Genomic DNA, 20293 nt, shown 5'->3' on the forward strand with positions numbered 1-20293 from the left:
TCAGTGCTTTGGTGACTAATTCATCAGCTTTTTCCCCTATGCTGTCAGTCATATAATGTCTTTTTCTGAATGGCATTCACCACTGATAGGAGCAGATTTGTCCAAGAAAACCACTGAATCTACAAAAAGAAAAATACCTATCCTGAAACAGGTGCTATTTTGGTTGTTCCTTTGCCCCAATCAAATATGAAATTTAGCATGTCTTATAATTTACCTTTCTCATCTTCCAATTTATTTTCCTCATCAGAAGGGGAAACAATTCCAGTGCTCTGAACAACACTCACTGTTTGACATCTCTCTATACTTGTTTCAGCATTCCGCATTTATTAGATTATAATGAATCCCTATGTGGGAGGTAGGGACCCTTTATTCAAGAAGTATTTATTAAACATCTAAGCAAAACATAATAGAGCTGCATATCTAGAAGGAGATCTGTTAGCTTCCTAAATGACTACTTAGTGATATTGTAGCTTGTTAGAGATCTTTTGATCAGAGTCCTTCATTGTTTCAGTGAATATTCTTAAGGCCAGTCCAGGGAAGTGACCTTTCCGGAGCCACACAAATACCTCTCCAGTTAGGACAAAATCAGCAATAAATGCAGGAAGGGATGGAGAACTGAAGCATTTGACACATTTTTCTTTCTAACCTTTCTGTTGACTGGACCACTGAGAGACTTGCAAAGCATTTCCTTCATTATGTTCCCCTTCAGGTCAGCCTGGCCTTGGTCTCGTTATTACCATCAGACATACCCTTATGTTTATAACTTGAGTTCGGTTTATTCCAGTGCTTACTATTGGGGGTCTTTGTCTGATTTCCGGTACTGATTCCAAGGCTTCTCAACCGTGTGCTGAGGCACCCTGAAGAGCTTCAGTCAACCCAGGGGGAGGAGTGGGAGTGTAGTTTTGCTTATGTTCAGCTCCACTTAGAATGTTTTCTATATCATCTGTCTATCTGTTAAGGGTTCAGTTTAGTCCTGGGTGACCAACCCATCTCTGTCATTCTTTTGATGTGATAGCATTCACTGTAAATACATCTCATGGTTAATGAGAAAAAAGGCAAGACTGCCTCCAACAGACTGGTCTCAGATGTCAGCTCTATTATTTCTAACTCTATAGCCTTAGGCAAACTATATAACCTCTTTGAGGTTGTGTCTTCATCTGGGTTATGGGAATAAAAGGCATATATTTTTTAAAGGTAGAGGTGAGGATTGGACAATATAATTTTTTTTTAAGTTTATTTATTTTGAGAGAGAGGGAGAGGAGAGAATCAGGCTCCAAGCTGTCAGTGCAGAGCCAGACACGGAGCTCAATCTCACAACAGTGAGATCACGACCTGAGCCGAAATCAAGAGTCACATGCTGAACCGTCTGAGCCACCAGGCGCCTAGAACAATTTAGTATCTTAAAAACATCTAGAACCACCTATTTCATAGAAGGCACACTGAAATTAAAGTTATCTTTTACATTATTACTTCTTTGTATCATTATATTTTTTCTTTATATGGATGCATTTTCTCCAAACTTGAGTCTAAAACTCAGAGGATTTATGTAAGTTTCTGTATTTTCACTATTTGAAGCTGGGGGTTAGATAAGAACAAAACAAAATGAAAACAAAACAAAGCAAACAAAACCATGAATTTTGGGGATGGAATAAAATACTAAATTTCTAATTTTAGTAGTTCTGATTTAAAATTTTCACTTTTGGGTCATCTGAGTTGCTCATTCGGTTAAGCATCTGACTTTGGGTTTTGGCTCAGGTCATGATCTCATAGTTTTGTGAGTTCAAGCCCCACATTGGGCTCTGTGCTGGCAGTGAGGATCCTGCTTGGGATTCTCTCTCTCCCTCTCTCTGCCCCTTCCCTACTCAAGTTGTCTCTCTCTCTCAAAATAAATAAATAAAATTCAAACAATTAAAAAATTTGAAAAAAGTCACTTTTACTTTGAGCTGGTTTACCTCAAGTATGATTTGGTTGCCCAGCTAAGAAAATTATTTTATGAACATATTTTCAGGAAAAAAATTTTTTAATTTAAATCCAAGTCAGTGAACATATAGTGTAATAATGAATTTAGGAATAGAATTTAGTGATTTATCACTTACATGTAATAACACCCAGGGCTCATCCTAACAAGTGCCCTCCTTAATGCCCATCACCCATTTAGCCCATCTCACCACCCACCTCCCCTCCAGTAACCCTCATTGTGTTCTCTGTATTTATGAGTCTCTTATCATTTGTTTTCTCTCTGTTTTTATCTTATTCTGCTTCCCTTCCCCTATGTTCATCTGTTTTGTTTCTTAAATTCCACATATAAGTGAAATCATATGATGTTTATCTTTCTCTGACTTATTTTGCTTAGCATAATACACTCTTATTTCTATCCATGTTGTTGCAAATGGCAAGATTTTTGATCGCTGAGTAATATTCCATTGTATATATACCACATCTTCTTTGTCCATTCATCAGTCAACGGACTTTAGGGCTGTTTCCATAATTTGGCTATTGTAGATAGGGCTGCTTTAAACATTAGGGTGCATGTGCTCCTTCAAATCAGCATTTTTGTATCCTTTGGATAAATTCCTAGTAGCGCAATTGCTGGGTTGTAAGGTAGTTCTATTTTTAATTTTTTGAGGAACCTCCATACAGTTTTCCAGAGTGGCTGCACCAGTTTGCATTCCCACCAGCAGTGCAAAAGCGTTCCCCTTTCTCTGCATCCTCACCAACATCTGTTGTTAACTGAGTTGTTAATGTTAGCCATTCTGATGGGTGTGAGGTGTTATCTGAGTGTGGTTTTGACTTGTATTTCCCTGATGATGAGTGATGTTGAGCATCTTTTCATGTGTCTGTTAGCCATCTGGATGTCTTGCTTGAAAAAGTGTCTATTCATGTTATCTGCCCATTTCTTCATTGGTTTATTTGTTTTTTGGGTGTTGAGTTTGATATGTTCTTCATAGATTTTGGATACTAACCCTTTATCTGATATGTCATTTGCAAATATCTCCCATTCCATCGGTTGCCTTTTAGTTTTGCTGACTGTTTTCTTCACTCTGCAGAAGGTTTTTATCTTGATGAGGTCTCAGTGGTTCATTTTTGCTTTTGTTTCCCTTGCCTTCAGAGACATGTCAAAGTAAGAAGTTGTTGAGGCTGAGGTCAAAAAGGTTGTTGCCCATCTCTCATCTAGGATTTTGATGGCAGGAAAAATTTTAATTACATCATTTTTATTTTAAGATGATTACAGTTGCAAAGAATTCTTAGAGCCATAATGACTACATTTTAACTGCAGTTCCGATATCAACTATAGTCTTGGCAACAATCTCTATGACTTTGGATAACATTACACCAGTCTCTTGCCAATCCTGTAAGATGTACGTAAGCACTGTTGTGCCTCCTGCCCCCTCACAAGAGAATGTGAGAATTATTAATTCTATGTAAAAGTGTTTGAGTCTTGAATGCAAACAGGTCTGAGCCAATATTGAAAGCATGTGGGTTTCAGATTGTTGAATGCCAGGAATGTGCATCATGTTCTATTCCTAAATCTCCGAGTAGAATTGAGTAGGCGTTTTTCTTTCTTTCTTTTGAACTTCTTAGTTTAGGAATTGGCCAATATTGGACATCTATTATTATAATGTCTTAAGTCTAGTGTTCAGCATAAAACTTAGTTCCTAAGGCACATTGATCCTTTTCATGTCCATTTCCCCACATTACAGACAAGCTTTGAAGGTGAGATGCATGGCATAAGTTCTCTTTTCAACTTGAATGCTGAAAGTACTAGTGTTTATAAAGTGCTGGAGAAATGTTTGAAGAATGTTTTACTTCCTTCCTCTGTTACTTAGAATGAGACAGTCCACTCAACTAGAGCCTAATCTTACATCTTCAGTTTTGAACAAGTTTTGCTTCAAATATTTAGCAAAAACACTTACCTAGAGTGTGATACTTTACTAAATGAAAAAAACTTGTGATGTTTATATCTTGTAAAAGAATTCATCCGCTTTCAAAAATAACATTAGGTTTTAGGGTGTGAAAAGCAATAGAATTTTTTTTTTTTTAATTTTTGAGAGAGAGAGCGAGCGAGCAGAGGAGGGGCAGAGAGAGAGGGAGACACAGAATCTGAAACAGGCTCCAGGCTCTGAGCTGTCAACACAAAGCCCGATGCACGACTGGAACTCATGAGCGGTGAGATCATGACCTGAACCGAAGGTGGACGCTTAACCAACTGAGCCACTCAGGTGCCCCCAAAAAAGAAATAGAACTTTTTGCCAAAATACATAGAAAGAGATATATGGAAGATATCTCTGTCTATTCTTGCTTTCCTCTTGCTCTCAATTCTTATAATAACCCTGCAGGGTAGGCATTATACCATGTCAAAGATGAGAATGTTGAACCTCACAGAGGTGGAGTGATATGCTCAGGGTCTTGGAGCTTATTACTGACAAACTTGATATTTCAACTCAATCCTCTGATAATAAATTCAATTCCTATATTGCATCATAATTAATAAGGGTGTTAAAACTGTTTTGCCATTCTCTTGCTCATTACTCATACACCATTTTTGATAAAAATTGTGTTAAACTAGTTTGAATGCCATTACGTGCTCTACAAACATGTTACTGAAAATGTTTGTTTTTCCCATTCTGTAGGACATGTGTAATGTAAGTCTAAGAGGTTAAGGGATTTTGTGCCTTCCTCTATCTCCAAAGGGGGGATAATAACTTCACTAGAAAACCTATTTTAGGGGCGCCTGGGTGCTCAGTCATTTAAGTGTCAGACTCTCGATTTCAGCTCAGGTCATGATCTCGTGGTTCTCCATCTAACACCTTGTTCTGCTCAGCACGGAGGGCGGAGCCTGCTTGGGATTCTCCTCCTCTCTCTCTGCCCCTCTCTAGCTCATGCTTTCTCTCGAAAGAAAGAAAGAAAGAAAGAAAGAAAGAAAGAAAGAAAGAAAAAAGAAAACCTATTTTAATCACTTATCGGGCAAGAACTTGAATTTAAAGTTGGCACAGTGTTAATGGAAACTGTACTATAAACTATTTTGCAGTATATGCTAGGAAGCAAACATGCTGGGAAGCTCTGTGTAGCAACTTTTTTCATGAGTCAGTGCTCAGTTCAAATCCTAACTGCATTTAGAAATGTCTCATCTTTAGTTTTCTCAGCTCCTTTTGCAAGCCGCTTTTAATATTTTTCCCTATAGTATATGTCACATTGTAATTTATGCTTTAATGTCTCATTTAGACTGTGAAATTCTTGGGGACAAGGTCCAGTCTTGCTATCTTTCCTCATCAACAGCATTTATTAGAGCATTAGGCACATAATAGGTGTTCGATGGGTGTTTATTCAAATGAATAAACAGACTTTTATAATATAAATTGTTTCTCAGGAAAGTTAAATTTCTAAGGTCATTGATCTAAAATTCACTTAGGTTCTCTTTACTCTGACAGAGTCCCATTAGTTATCTAAACTGTACTCCATAACTTAACGATAATCAGTGACACCCATGTCCCAGGTGTCGTGTGCTTTGCTGTGTGAACCTCATCTCAGTGTTCTTCCAGGGGTCTGGATGTACTAACCAATCCTATACCCATTTTGAGTTTTCACATTTACCTCCTTCTCACGACTGGTAAATACTCAAGACAACTCTATTTCTGTTGTCAGACTAATTTTTTTTTCAAATTCAAATGTATCTCAAATGCAGGCTTAATGGATCCTAATATAAAAATAGATATGGGGGCACCTATGTGGCTCAGCGGGTTAAACATCCAACTTCAGCTCAGGCCATGATCTTACAGTTTGTGGGTTTGAGCCCAGAGTTGGGCTCTGTGTTGACAGCTTGGAGTCTGAAGCCTCCTTCAGATTCTGTGTCTTCTCTCTCTGCCCTTCCCCCACTTGTGCCCCCCCCCCATAAACATTTTTAAGAAAAGAGATCTGTGCTAAGTTTTCTTTAGAGAGAGAGCTGAACTGTAGAGAGGGGTCAAGGGAGAGAGAGAATCCCCACATGGGGCTTGATCTCATGACCGTAAGATCATGACCTGAGCCGAAATTAAGTCAGACCGTTAACAGACTGAGCCACTCAGGCACCCCGATGTATGCTAGTTTTATAACAAGTTAAGGATAAGAATGGAATGTGGAGAGAAGATAAAAAAGTCTCTCAACAACAAAAAATTTCCTAAGGACTTTATTTATATGTATGTTTATATGCATGTGCATATAAGTACACGTGCACATACACAGACACACATTTTTGAATCATTATATTTAATTATATTTAATTTAATTCCAAATGGTTTTTAAATGTTTATTTACTTTTGAGAGAGAGAGAGAGAAAGCAGGAGAGCAGCAGAGAGAGAGGGAGACACAGGATCCCAAACAAGCTCTGCGATGACAGCAGTGAGCCTGATGCAGGGCTCCAATTCACAAACCATGAGATCGTGACCTGAGCCGGAGTGCAGCACTCAACCCATTGAGCCAGCCAGGTGCCCCGAATCCCAAATGTTTTTAACTTAAATTTTATCAAGTGAGATAAATAAATCTTTCCCAGATTAAACCATATCTTAATTCTGCACTTACGAATTCCAAGGCAACAATTTTTATTTTTCCCACTCCTTTCTTCATGGTTTAGAACAGTGGTTTACTGTAAACGGATGAGTTTACCCAACGTGTGTGACAAGACCAAAGTACTACTATATTGTCCAATAAGTCATGAGCTGACACAGACTTCACTTGTGAAATATTGGAAATGTTGCATCATCTCAGGTGTGAGAACTTCCTACTACTGATTGCCTTGTACCACTATGTTTAAGTGTGGTCTCTGAGAAAAAAGTTTCAAGTACTTGAATTGCACTCTATATCTCCCCTGCTCCCTACAGAGTCATAGAGCTGGTGACAATTTCTAAAGGGTGAGCACTTTCTGAGGCTCTTTACTAGCTCAATTAACAAGTTAAAGCCTGGGCTTTAGAGTAAGGCTGATTTGGAGCCAGGTCTTGGCTTCCACACTTAATCACTGTGTAAATTTGAGTCAATGACTGAATCCCACAGAACCTTATTGTTTCAACCATAAATTTGGAAAAATATTAACAGTTTTCCTAGTTTTGGAAGGGACCGTCACTAATATGTCTGGTCCACTCAATAGATGAGTGACAAATGATAGACACAAGAGATATGGCCTGGCCCTGGGATGCCTGTAGGAAACTGGGAAGTGTTCACTCACCCACATGAAGCAGTTAGCAAACCATACAGGGTCACAAATATATACATGAAATCTAAGATGTGAAGTCTAAGGTCTTAACAATAATAATCTGTGATATGCAGATCATTAGTTGAATAGGATTTCAGAAAAGAGTGAAATGATTAATAATATGGATCATTCCTAGAAGACTTCATGGAGAAAGGGGTTTTCAAATAGGCAATTTAGTTGTTTATAGGATATTGGATGAAAATTTCTAAGAGGAGACTGTATAAGCAAAGCTATGAGCAGAAAGGGCAAACGTGATTTTTTTTTCTCAAGCATTTAGGGAATTGGGTTTAGAAGTGCAGAGAGTAAAAGAGAGTGGTAGAGAATGTTCTTGACAGGTACGCTAAGCCCAGATTGTAAAGAGTACCGAATGCAAGAAAACAGAAGTTAATCTCAATATCTTAAATAAAACAAAGTTAATCAAATTTTCAGAAGAGCCAAATACTGTGATAAAAACTGTATTTAATGAAAACAAGACAGATGGGAAAGTGTATAGTCATGGAGGAGACACAGGAGTGGAAGAAGGAATGACCAACTGAAGAGGACAAAGTTAGGAAAAGAAAGAGGAAATGGTTGGTTTTAATCATACTGACTTGAAAAAAACAGAACCGTGGAACAAGGAGTGAAAATGGTCACAAGGAAGGATCTGAGATGCAGATTTCAGTAGCTAGTGAATATTTTGGAACAGTTGCCTTAAAGAAAACTATTCATTGGCAAATGAAAAATTGAGATCTGGAGAAGTTGAGAAATTGGCCTGTGGGTGGGGACATGACCTGGCTCCCAGTCCAGCACCATTTCCATCAAAATGGTGAGAATGAATATGCTCCCCAAAAGGCAAAGAGAGGAGGCTTACAAGTGCGGAAGGCAAATGTTTAGAGCAACATATGTGAGTACTCCGTGAGTGCTAAGTGAGCGAGACCAAGTCCGTGAGGAACATCACAGGTGGTCAGAGATGGAGGCAGGGTCAGCATATTATAGCTCGTGGGAAGGAATGGAAAAGAGGAAAACATTCTGTGGGGAGGATGATGTTCACCTGATTCCTGATTCCAAGAAGCACAACAAATAGAAAACAAGCATGGAAAACGTGAGGGCAGAGGTCTAGGGTCTGAGTGAGAGGGAGAACTCACAGTAGCTGTGGAGACAGATACCCTTAAGGATGGGAACAAACGACATCAACACCAGTTAGCTTTAGCCAACTAAAGGGGGGCGTTTATTTCAAGACTCACGGGAGGAATAAAAGAATACATATAATACAAAACATAACTATTAAACTAGAAATAAGTAAACACATATCAAATGTATTCATTTACTGGTTTGTTGGGAGTAGACTAAAAGTCAAACTCACTTACATACATAAGAAGGCCATGAGGGTGGTGAGTTGTACTTTGAGAAAGAGTAGAATTGAGGGGCACCTGACTGGCTCAGTCTATAGAGCACGTGACTCTTAATCTCAGGGTTATGAGTTTGAGCCCCGTGATGGGTGTAGAGATTACTTAAAAATAGACTCTTAAGAAAAAAAAAAGGTAGAATTCATGCAAAAGTTGGTATGTGGCAAGTAGAATTAAAGGGATTAATAAAGATATTGTATTAGCAATGTGTTGGGATGAAAATAACAACATAGCTAAGTAACTGCGACTTTAGATAGTTAGATATCTCTGATTATAAGAAATGTAGAGAGAGGTAGTTCTCGAATTGGCTCAACACTCAATAATATCAGAGTGTTGTGTCAGCTGCTGTAGATTTTTCTTGGCTTTTCTGCCGTCCCAATGGCTATACGTTCATAGGACAAAAAAAGGTGGTGTGAAAATAGAATGTCTCCTCGTGCACCTTTTTCTCTATTATTAGAAATAAAATGTTGATCTTGCTCTAATGAAACATGTTTTATCTACGTCCTGTGAAATAACTGAGGTGAAAGAATGAGTTAAAGTTGGGTGGTTGCCAGGTGCGGAGGGTGGGGTGGGGGTGCTGGTGAGGGAATTGTATGAAAGTTACCAGAACAGACAAACTTCCAGTTGTAAAGTGAGTGTGACTGTGGGGATGGAACGTACAGCATGGTGACTGTAGCAGTCCTCTATTGTATGTTCGAAAGTTGCTAAAAGAATAAATCTAAATAATTCTCATCACAAGGGAAAAACGGTAATTATGTGAGATAATGGAGGTTAAGTAAACTTATTTGGGAATCACTTCACAACGTTTACATAAATCAAATCATTATTTGTACACCTAAAATGAATACATGTCAAAATATGTCAATTGAGTCTCAAAAAAAAAAAAACAAAACAAAAAACAAAAACAGGAAAAAAGAGGTAATTCGAAGAGGTGTCTACATCTGTTGGTGTATATATGGCTCAATAAACTTGGGCTAGTTACTCAGCCTCTCTCTCTCTCTCTCTCCCTCTCTCTCTCTATGTATATATATATATATATTTTTTTTTGACATAGTATTCAAATAGTATGACAAACACTGCAAATCAACCAGATTTCTCCTAATACTGAAAATGAAGAAACATTTGCAATTGAAATTCTATCCGCAGAATGGTATTCACATGAAGGTTCTAAACAGTAGACATGTTGCATTGATTTAAAAGTGTTTTGCAGGGGGCAGGGGTGGTGCCTGGGTGGCTCAGTTGGTTAAGCATCCAACTCTTACTTTCAGCTCAGGTCAGAGCTGAGCCCTGGCCCACAGGCATGGAGCCTGCTTAAGATTCTCTCTGTCTCTCTGTCTCTGTCTCTGTCTCTCTCTCCCTCCCCCCACTCTTTTTCTCAAAAAAAAAAGTGGTCTGCAATGATAAATGGTCATTTTGGTTTTCTTTATTATCATTACTTAGATCCCCTAGTAAACAGAAAAAATTTCCTGGCATTGGTATTGGGGGTACTGGTATTAGTGAATTTCATCAGCGATTATAAAACCACAGAAGAGCCTCAACAGAATGCATACTTTATTTGAACTCCTAATGGAATAAATAAATACAAATATATTTGATCAAGTCTTTACTAAGGTTTTTTTACATTACTCTGAAATGATACATGGCAAGATCCAACATGCTATCCTGTCTCTGTAATGCATGTGAGAGATGCGGGGTTATCAATTTTCTACAAAGATCAGAATTAGATATGTGGTTCTCCCTGTTTATGCAGACTCTGTCACAGAAAGGAAGTGATACTCATATCATATACCCTGAACAACAGATGGACCGAATATTTGTTGAATAAGGACAGCTGGGTTAACAAATATCTGGGTTCCAGACCCAGCTTTGCCTCTGTGCAAATTCGTAGTTGCTTACACTTTCTGAACCTTAGTTTCTTTATCTGTAAAATGGGAATAATCACAGTAATTCAGTGACACGATACATACAAAATACTTTACGTGGTATCTGCATGTTCTAAGTAATCGGTAATTGTGAACTGTTAATACTGTTAATTTATTATTAGTTTTACACATTTTTAAAGCATGTATTTCTTTTAAAAAATTGCTTTAGAAGAATCAAAAACAGCTTCCCTAAGAGTCCACATTTCACCTATATAGCAAATTAATGCAAGAAGTCAGTAAAAAAAGAACAACACAAAAATTCTTCCATCTCATTTAACTGATATGATGCCTCTGGAAGAAAGATGTTTTACGTAATCAACTATTACAGAACAATTGATCTGTTAAGGTAGGGCCAGAGAGGGGCTTGCTTCAGTACTTCCTGCTTCACAGCAAAATATAATCTGAAATGTCCTTATTTCCTGTTTTTTTTTCCTTCTTAGTTTCCTGGTGCCCCTCTACAGTCCATCTCTAACGCCCACAAAAAACTATGTTGTGATTTCTGTCATCATAGATTGGTTTTGCCTGTTCTGAGCTTTATATGGTCTGTGCCTTTAGGGTCTGGCTTCTTTCACTCAACATAATAATAACGAATTTCATCCATGCTGTGTGTATCAGTGTAGCTTTTTTGAAAACTTTTTAAAAGATACGTAAAAGTTGCAAGAATCAAGGGATTTCTGCATACCATTCATCCAAGGTGCTAACTGTTAATATTTTACCACATTTGCTTTCTCTTTCCCTTTCTGAGTCATTTGGTGTAAGTTGTAGACTTTATGCCTCATTAACCCTAAATATTTCCTGTGTATTTCCTCAAAACAGCATTCTCTTGCAGAACATTAGTGTAATTATTAAAGTCAGAATATCAACATTGATATAATACTAACATCCAATCTAGACACCTTATTAAAACTCTACCAAATGTCCCAATATTTTCCTATATAGATGGGAAAAAAAGTGGTTTTTGGCTCTTTTTGTTTGTCATTTGCTTGTTTGTTTTTGGTTCAGGATCCAATCCAGGATCAAGTATTACATTTACTTTTGAGGTCTCTTTGGGATCTTTTAATTAGGAACAGTTCCTCAGTCTGACATTTTCTTTCATAACCTTGACATTTTTGAAGAGTCGGAGGCATTGTATAATGTCTTTGAATTTGGGTTTGTATGATATTTCCTTATTATTAGATTTGGGCTATGCATTTTTTGACAGGAATAGCATAGGAGTGATGATGTATCTTTCTCAGTGCATCCTATCAGGAGGCTCATAATGTTGTTTTGACCTATTAGTTGTGATGTTTACATTGGATACCTGGTTAAGATGATGTCTGCCAGTTTTTTTCTTCTGAAAAGTTATTGTTTTTACCTTTGTTATTAAGAAACGCTTTGAGGGGCGCCTGGGTGGCTCAGTTGGTTGAGTATCCGACTTTGACTCAGGTCATGATCTTGCAGTCCGTGAGTTCGAGCCCCGTGTCGGGCTCTGTGCTGACAGCTCGGAGCCTGGAGCCTGCTTCCGATTCTGTGTCTCCCTCTTTCTGACCCTCCCCCGTTCATGCTCTGTCTCTCTCTGTCTCAAAAATAAATAAACATTTTTTAAAAATCTTTTAAAAAAGAAACACTTCGAAGAGAGTTAATTTATCGTATTTGAGTTTTTAATTTTTTTTAAGTAATCCCTATACCCAGCATCAGGCTGGAACTCACAACCTGAGATCGAGTTACATCCTCTACTGACTGAGCCAGGCAGGCACCCCAATTTATTTTTTAAAACTAAATATTCTCATCCCACAAATGTCCAATTTATTAATCCATGTGTCTGTTAATGGGAATTGAATTGCTTCCAGTTTTGAGTTATTACGAATCTGCTACGAGCATTCTTGTGCAATTGTTTCTGTGGACATACATTTCCATTTCTCTGTGTGGATCCTAAGAATCAAATTGTGGGATCATGTGGTAAAAAGTGTACATTCTTTTGAAGAAGGAAAAATGTCTTCCCTCCCTCCCTCCTTTCTTTCTTGATTTCTTTCTCTCTTTCCTTTTCCTTTCTTTCCTTTCCTTTTCCTTTTCCTTTTCCTTTTCCTTTTCCTTTTCCTTTCCTCTCCTCTCCTCTCCTCTCCTCTCCTCTCCTCTCCTCTCCTCTTTTCTTTTCTTTTGTTTCTTTCTTCATTTTTTAAGTAAGCCCTATGCCCAATGTGGGGCTTGAACTCATGCCCCTGAGACTGAGTTACCTGCTGTACTGTACATCTACCCTGGTAGATGTGTATTTCATTAACACACACACACACACACACACACACACACACACACACGAATGGACAGAAGGGTTTCCAAACTGGCTGAACCAGTTAACATTTCCCTCAGCAGTCTAAACATGTTCCTGTTGCTTCACATCTTTGCAATATTTGGCATTGACCTCGTTTTAAATTTTAGCCATTTGAGTGGTTGACAAGGCATCTCATTTTGATTTTAATTTTAATTTCCCTTATGACTAATAATATTGGACATTTTAATGTGCTTACTGGCCACTTATATATCTTCTTTTGTGAAATGTCTTTTGAAATGTTTTGCCCACTTTACATAAGGGTTATTTTTCTGTTGATTATTGTTTTGTAGGAAATCTTTATATATTCTGGATACAAATTTTTCTTTTATTATTTTTTACAAGTTCTTTGTATATTCTTTGTCATTGATTGTCTATATTTTCTTCCAGCCTGTTGCTTGCCATTTCATTTTTTAAATGGGGTCTTTTGATTAGGAGAAGTTTTGATTTTAATGAAATCAAATTTTCATGAAAGATTTTTCTTTTAACGTTTATTTATTTTTGAGACAGAGAGAGACAGAGCATGAACAGGGGAGGGGCAGAGAGAGAGGGAGACACAGAATTGGAAGCAGGCTCCAGGCTCTGAGCCATCAGCTCAGAGCCCGACGCGGGGCTCGAACTCACGGACCGCGAGATCGTGACCTGAGCTGAAGTCGGACGCTTAACCGATTAAGCCACCCAGGCGCCCCATGAAAGATATTTTTAACTAATAGTTTTGTCACCCTAAGATGTTTTTTGTGTAACTTAAATTCATGAAGATGTTTTTGCATGTCTTCTAAAAGCTTTATAGTTTTGGCATCTACACTCATTATTATGATCCATGACAGAGTGATTTTTGCATATGGTATGATGCAGAGTTCAATTTAAAATTTTCCCATATGCTGGGGGTGCCTGGGTAGCTCAGTTGGTTGAGCATCCTACTCTTGATTTCTGCTCAGGTTATGATCCCAGGGTCATGGGATTGAGCCCTGCATCCGGCTTTGTGCTGAGCATAGAGCCTGCTTAAGATTCTCTCTCTCTCCCTCTGGCCCCCCCCCTTCCCCCCACTTGTGAGCTCTCTCTCTCTCTGTAAAATAAAATTTTAAAAATGATAAAGTTCCCCCAAATGTTAATTCAACTGTTTTTGCCCCACTTTTGGGAAGACTTTCTTTTCTCATTTAATTATCTCAGGCGTTGAAAGCTTATTAATTACAAATGTACGGTTCTGTTCCCATACTAAGTCTATTTTGTTAATATATTTGTTTATTCTTACACATTATCAGTTGCCATAATTAGTGTAGATAAATAAAAGGATTTTAATTTGGATTATATAAAACATGAAATTTTTAAGAGATTATTTTGGCTATATTTGGCAATTTTAGCTAATCTTTGGCTGTTTAAGGTTATTTGGTTACTTTCATTTTTATATAAATTTCAGAATCAGCTTTTAAATTTCTATTAAAAACCTATCTGGATTTTGAATCAGATATACTAAATTTATACATTAATTTGAAGGGAATTGACTTTTTAATAATCTTGAGTTTTTCAGTCAACAGGTATAATATATCCCTTAATTTATTTAGGTCTTAAAAATTTTTTTTCTGTACCATTTGGTAGTTTTCAGTGTTGTGTTCTTGAACATCTTTTTTATTTATTTATTTAAAAAAATTTTTTTAATGTTTATTTATTTTTGAGACAGAGAGAGACAGAGCATGAACGGGGGAGGAGCAGAGAGAGAGGGAGACACAGAATCGGAAGCAGGCTCCAGGCTCCGAGCCATCAGCCCAGAGCCCGACGCCGGGCTCGAACTCACGGACCGCGAGATCATGACCTGAGCCGAAGTCAGGCACTTAACCGACTGAGCCACCCAGGCACCCCTTGAACATCTTTTTTAAATTGAATCCTAAATGTTTTATATATTGTATGCTATTCTAGGTGGATTTGTTTTAAAATCCACTTTTCAGGGCGCCTGGGTGGCTCAGTCAGTTAAGCATCCGACTTAAGCTCAGGTCATGATCTTGCGGTTCAGCTGGAGTCGGGCTCTGTGCTGACAATTCAGAGCCTAGAGCCTGCTTCGGATTCTGTATCTCCCTCTCTCTCTGCCCCTCCTGCTTGTGTTCTGTCTCTCCCCATCTCTCAAAAATGAATAAACGTTTAAAAAAAATAAAAAAATAGAATAAAATCCACTTTTCAACTTTTATTGCTTCTCTATTGAGATACAATTGATTATTTTGTAAATTGGAGTTGCGTCCTGTAGCAGTTTTCCATTGGGTATGAACTTAGCTATATTTTTTTCCTGGATGCCCTTTCCTGGATGCTGATAAATACCTTACCCTTTTTAGTTTGTTATGGAGTTCTTTTTTTTATCTTTAATGAGTATCAAACTCAGTCCCCTGCTTTATCTGATAATCAGTGTTTAATCCTTTATTCAATCATGGTGGTGAAGTAAATGATTGATTTTTCTAATGTTAAACTAAATTTATATTTCTGGAATTAACCTCACTTGGTCATGAAGTGCTTCCTTTTTATATATTGCTTGATTGGGGTTTTTTAGCTAACATTATTTTAAAGGGGTTTTGCATGTATGTTTCTGAGAGATACTTATGTACTGTTTTTTTTTAATGCTACCAAATACTTGTCTTCATTTGGTATCAGGGTAATTCCAGCATCATAAAATGACTTGAGAGGTATTCTCTCTTCCTTTATTTCCTGGAAGAGTTTGTGTAAGTCTGTATGTTTGACGGAACCAGTAGGAAAACTATTTGTGCCTCAGGTTTTCTTTGCGATATTAGCTATTCATTTACATTTTTTAACCTAGTATAAGGCTATTTAAATTTCTTAGTTCTTCTTTTTCTGGCTTTACAATTTACGTTTTTCAAAGAATGTGTCCATTATAGTGTGAAATTTATTGACATAAAGTTGTTTTAGTGTTGACTTTATCTTTTTAATGCTTATACAGTTGAGTCTTGAACAATATAATCCACTTATACATGGATATTTTGTACAGTACATTACTGTGAATCTATTTTCTCTTCCTTATGATTTCCTTAACATTTTTTCCTCTAGCTTACTTTATTGTAAAATACAATGTGTAATATATACAACATACAGAATGTGTGTTAATTGTTTATGTTATCGGTAAGCCTTCTGGTCAACAGTAGGCAATAGTTAAGGTCTGGGGGAGTCAGTTATATGTGGAGTTTTACCTGTGCAGGGGTCAGCGCCTCAACCCCTGCATTATTCAGAGGCCAGCTGTAGTGTATTAGGAGTTGAATTGTGCCCTCCCAGAAGATAATGTTGAAGTCCTGTGAATGTGACCTTATCTAGAAATAGGGTCACTGCAGATATAATTAGGTTAAGGTGAGTTCATATTGCAGTAAGGTGGCCCTTAATCCAGTATGACTTTGTAAAAAGAAGAGAGAGACACGGAGAGGAGAGCACTCTGTGAGGACATAGAGACACGCAAGGAAAAGATGGCCGTGTGAAGTGGGAGGCACAGACGTCACCCGTGCTTGTACCCGGGGAATATGCTGGGGCCCTCAGAAGCCAGAGACATGCGAAGAAGGAGCCTCCCTAGAGGCTTCTGGTTTTGTAATTCTGTGCTCCAGAGAATAAATTTCTGTTATTTAAGCCACAAAGTATGTGGTCCTTTGTTATTGCAGTCTTAGGCCACGAATATGAAATTATATCCACTCTTCAGTTCAAATACTGGCAATTTCTGTCTTGCTTTCTTTTGCAGGCGGAAGACTCTTATGAGAAGTTTATTAGTCTTTTCAGAGAAATTAATTTTGATATTGTTTACTTTTCTACCTTTTTGCTGGTTTTTATTCATTGGAATTTGTTCTCGTCCTCAATCTTTTTTTCTTTCTACTTACTTTAGATTCAATCTGCTCTTTATTTTCTAGATTCTTTTTTTTTTTATTAAAGTTTTAAATTTTAATTCCAGTGTAGTTAACATAGTGTTATATTAGTTTCAGGTGTGCAATATAGTGATTCAACAATTTCATACATTACTCAGTGGTCATCAGATGAGCGTCCTCTTAATCCCCTTCATCTACTTCACCCATCCCCCCACCCCTCCCCCCTCCCCTCTGGTAACCATGCGTTTGTTCTCTGTTTTTTGTCTGTCTCTTTTTTCCTTTGCTTGTTTATTATGGTCTTTTTCTGACAGACTTACTTCACTTAGCATTATACTCTCTAGCTCCATCCATGTTGTTACAAATGGCAAGATTTCATTCTTTTTATATAGAATAATATTCTATTATGTGTTTGTGTATTACATATATATTATATATATTATTATAATATAGTAATATTTATTATACAATTTATTACTTATTATTTATTATATATTTATTTACTCTTTTATTACTTATATATTATATAAGTAACTATTTATTACTTATTTATTATATATTTATTATATATTTATTACTTATTTATTACTTATTTTTCTTATGGTTCTGGAAGTCAGGAGTTTAGAAAGGAGTGTCAGCAGGACTATATTCTACTAAGGGGTCCGGGGGAGAGCCTGTGTCTGTACCTTTTCCAGTTTCTCAGGGCCATCTGCACTCCTGGGTGCCAGAATGCTTCCTCTAACTTGCAAGTGCCTCACTCCAGACCCGGACTCCATTTTTGCATCTCTTGTTCTGACTCTGGCCCTCTTGCCTCCCTCCTAGAAGGTTCCCTATGATTACTTTGGTCCATGTGATAATCTAGAGTAATGTTTCTATCTCAAGAATCTACCAACCCTTAATTTAATCACATCTGCAAAGTTCTTTTCCATTTACAGCAATGTTTTTATGGATTCCAGGGATTACAATGTGGACTTTTTGGGGAGGCCATTATTCTGTTAACTATATTGAATATAAACATTATATATATTAATATATATTATTTTGTTATTTATTATATTTTATTAATATATTTTATTTATTATATATATTAATTTATTTATATATTAATATATATTAATTTATTTACTTATTTGTTTATTTGGTTGTTTATTCTTAAAGCTTATTCAATTCTGTAGCCTTCATGGGTTTGTGCAGAAGGCATGAAGAGGCTATAGGATGACCTGGTCTGGAAAGAAGAATATACAAGGAAAGTTATCTGGGCTGGTGTTCAGGGAGAGTATACCTTAAAGTTGACCTTTAAAGAGGGTAAGCATCAGTACCAATTGCAAAACTTTTAAGTGGATGATTTGGGTTCCAAGACAGCCCATCTAGTTATCTGATGAGGGAAAAGAGTTGAGGTACTTGGTTTTAATTCACCATCAGGTGCAACAGATAGAGACCCATGGCAGGAAATGGCAATGTGTCATCTCACGGGACCAGTCCCATTGGGGATTCATTACACAGATAGGGAGTCAGAACAGCAGTATAATTTGGAAGTTTTGACATTGAATCCAGAGGGGAAGCATATGGATTCATACCAGGTTTGGGGGAGGATGACTCTGTGGATTTCATTTGAAGGTGAGACAGTATGAATTCAATGAAGTCACAGAATTGCTTCTTAACTGCTTGAGGATTAGCATGGGCTGTGTTTCCTGGCTTCAGGTTTTCAGTAATCACAAATGTGCAGTCCTGGGACAGTGAGAATTTAATAATCAACAAATATAACCAGTATTAACCAACTTCTGTTTGTTGCGTAATGGACAGCAACGGATGAAGCTCTGGGCAAAGCTTTACATGGTATAAATGGTTAACAATATTCATGTTGTGAAGATTAAGCATAGACCCCACACACTGCTTGTTTTCAGCCTAATCCTTAAACATAGTAGGGGCTCATGGTGCACTATCAGTATTGGCCTTATTATTAGCTTTGTGTGTCATGTGACACCTCTTTCCTGCCTTATCTCCTACCTGAGCCAACATAACACATGTTTCAGCCAGACCAGCCACCCCCTGATCCTCAGATTGGGCTTTTCACCATCTTGTGTTGGCACAGGCTGGAACTTCCATTGCCTTGCAAACTCTTTTCATCTTCAAATCTACTCTGTGTACCTGTTTCTCCGACTTACTTAGGTAAGGTTTGCCCTTCTCTTTCCCCACAGACTTTTCTATGTCCCATAGAACCCTCGTCACATTGACTATAATTGTCTGTGTCTTTGCCACTAGACAAAAAGGCCATTCACCAACCATATGTGTTCCCCAGGAGCTAGAATCTAATAGTGGTGCTTGGCACCTGCTTGGTGACTATTTATTTATTTATTTATTTACGTTTCATTTATTTTGGTTTCTAAGGAATCTCTACACCCAATGTGAGGTTCGAACTCACAACCTTGAGATCAAGAGTCCCATACTGTACTGATTGAGCAAGCCAGGACCCTTGGTGGTACTTAAAAAAATTTTTTTTTAACATTTATTTATTTTTGAGACAGAGAGAGACAGAGCATGAACAGGGGAGGGGCAGAGAGAGAGGGAGACACAGAATCTGAAACAGGCTCCAGGCTCTGAGCTGTCAGCACAGAGCCCGACGCGGGGCTCGAACTCACGGACCGTGAGATCATGACCTGAGCCGAAGTCGGACGCTCAACTGACCAAGCCACCCAGGCGCCCCCCTTGGTGGTACTTAAAAAAATTTTTTTTAATGTTTATTTTTGAGAAAGAGACAGAGCATGATAGGGAAGGGGCAGAGAGAGAGGGAGACACAGAACTTGAAACACGCTCCAGGCTCTAAGCTGTCAGCACAGAGCCTGATGTGGGACTTGAGCCCATGAGCCTCGAGATCGTGACTTAAGCTGAAGTTGGATGTTTTCCCGACTGAGCCCCCCAGGCCTCCATTACATTTAAGCAGTTCTTATATGCTACATGACAAATCTTTGATGCAGTATTTCATTATCTAGTAGCAGTAGTAGTAATTGCATTAGTTTTAATGTAATTAATATATTAGCAAAGTAGTTAAAAAAAAATTTAAGAGCCTCTACCAAGTTTCAGTGTTAAGTGCCACTGATACAGAAATGTTGATCAGAGACAAACTAAAATACACTGCTTATATACTTAAGCCATTTACAATTGAACTGGTGACTCCTGGGGAGTAATTAGCAGGTTGTGTTGTAATTTGCTCCAGCTGGCCATTCTGCTAGCCTTTCTCCATCCACCACCTTACCTTGGACCCAATAGCACTTTCTCACAAGAAATATTCCCAGGGCTCAAGGTCGGGTCCAAGTGGCTCCCCACTGTGAACTCCCAGGATGATCCGGCCCCCATCTCTGTGATTGTAATCAGCACATTGTGTTATAATTGTCTGCTTCAGTCATCCATTCAGTTGTAAATGCCTTAAAGCATAAGCAGTGTGTTCAATTCCTTTTCTTAATCATTTGTTGTTGTTGTGTTTAAGAAGTAAGTACACTCCCTATCATGCCTGGTAACCACACTAAAAGTGCATAGTTTCTTGGGAGACAGCATGCAGCAGGGAATAAAAGACAGAATTCTGAAGGAATACTCCACACTGGCATCCGGAAGCCTATGGTTCAAAC

The sequence above is a fragment of the Panthera uncia genome, chromosome D2 (assembly GCF_023721935.1).
Source record: "Panthera uncia isolate 11264 chromosome D2, Puncia_PCG_1.0, whole genome shotgun sequence".
NCBI lineage: Eukaryota > Metazoa > Chordata > Mammalia > Carnivora > Felidae > Panthera > Panthera uncia.